Source organism: Brassica napus, unplaced genomic scaffold (genome assembly GCF_020379485.1).
Source record: "Brassica napus cultivar Da-Ae unplaced genomic scaffold, Da-Ae ScsIHWf_311;HRSCAF=502, whole genome shotgun sequence".
Lineage (NCBI taxonomy): Eukaryota > Viridiplantae > Streptophyta > Magnoliopsida > Brassicales > Brassicaceae > Brassica > Brassica napus.
This window is the reverse complement of record NW_026016347.1, coordinates 559-2,500: the sequence shown is the minus strand read 5'-3', so window position 1 is coordinate 2,500 and position 1,942 is coordinate 559.

Here is a 1,942-nt window from a genome sequence, read left to right as displayed (position 1 = left end):
GGGCTGCATTTCATCGGCCAATCTGAAATATTAGGTTGAGAGTGAATTTCACCAAGTAAAAATCTCGAACCTCCGACGGGATCTTCTTATATACTTGAATTTTTTTGGGTTTTTTGTTTTTAACGTTTTGGGGAGGAACATGTGATTGGAAAGGGGGAGGGTCGAATCTTAGCGACAAAGGGCTGAATCTCAGTGGATCGTGGCAGCAAGGCCACTCTGCCACTTACAATACCCCGTCGCGTATTTAAGTCGTCTGCAAAGGATTCTACCCGCCACTCGGTGGTAATTATAATTCAAGGCGGTCCGAACGGCGCTTCCACCGAACGGACTTAGCCAATGACACGTGCCTTGGGAGCCGAAGCTCCTACTGAGGGTCGGCAATCGGGCGGCGGGCGCATGCGTCGCTTCTAGCCCGGATTCTGACTTAGAGGCGTTCAGTCATAATCCAGCGCACGGTAACTTCGCGCCACTGGCTTTTCAACCAAGCGCGATGACCAATTGTGCGAATCAACGGTTCCTCTCGTACTAGGTTGAATTACTATTGCGACGCGGGCATCAGTAGGGTAAAACTAACCTGTCTCACGACGGTCTTGTAAGACCCGAACCCTGGCCTCTCGACCTGATGGAGTCTGCAGGCTTACTTATTAATTTCTCTGCTTGTTTGATCCATTTTAAGTCTATTAGTTACTAAGTCATATTCGAATATGAGGTTCATAAACAAAGAAACAGATTGCACAGCGGAATAACAATGCATAAACTTTGTATTACTTAGAAACATGAGATTCAATACACAACTTCTTAACAGTCTCATAGACAATCACTAGTTCATCCCTAGCATCATCTAACCACACGTTACACAGCCTCTCACTGACCGAGCCTTCACGGCTCCTTGGCTTGACCAGAACCATCCTTAGTTCCTGAAACCACAACCAGATAGGCATTAATCATAACCGAGAATAGAACGGATTGATTCTACAATGCTTGGCTTGGTTCCTAGAACTTAGATAAACCTCAGTCAACATAATCATAAAACATATGAACCTACCTACCGTATCCTAAGTCATTCAACCAACCACCCCTTGACTTAGAATCAGATAGATAGTCCAGAATAGATAACAGAACACACGAACAGATCCGGATCGTCCCCAAAGACCAATCCGTCTATCCGGATAGAATCTAGGTGCGACCAGCCAATGGAGTCCGGCTTAATGGCCCAACGGATTCCCTTACCTGATCCGGCCTTAGGCCTGGATCCAATCGGCCTAGTAAGCCTCAAGCCTAATCCGGAAGGCTTAGCAACCGGTCAGACCTTGCGACTCTACCTTGGCTTAGACAAACCGTGACCTTGTCTTAACTAGACAAGCCATAGGCTGATCCATAAGGATCGGTCCTAGCCTGTCCCGTAAGACACCGTTTGGAACATGCACCCTTTGGCCAATCGTGTCTCCTGGTTCTCGTACCTTTTGATGTTCGCAACCTTTGGTAACTCGTACCTTTTGGTCCCTGACACCCTTTAGCAACTCACAACCTTTGAACACTCATGACTCTTGACAACTCGTGCTCTTTGGGTCATTCCCAACCGTTCGTCCTAACCGCCCAGTCTTGGTGCGATCGGATCATCCGTCTAACCGACCCGTGTCAAGGCTAGCGGTCTGGTTATGTTCGGCCAAAGCCTAGGGACGTGTCCCTTGGACTCAACCAACACAACCTTTCGTGTTTAACCAGAGAGAAGAGAAGAGAAACGAATTGAAATAGATAAGGAGAGCCGGATGGGACTTAGGAACCGACCAGAGCCGCGGTGCGGTCGCATGGACCGTCCGTTCGGTCTGATGGAGCCACGGCCCATCACATACCTTGTGAACCACATCTGGGTTCTCCATGCTCTTCTCCTTGTCTTGATCTCCCATTCTTGACCGGAGTTAGTTCTCAAACGATCAGAGTC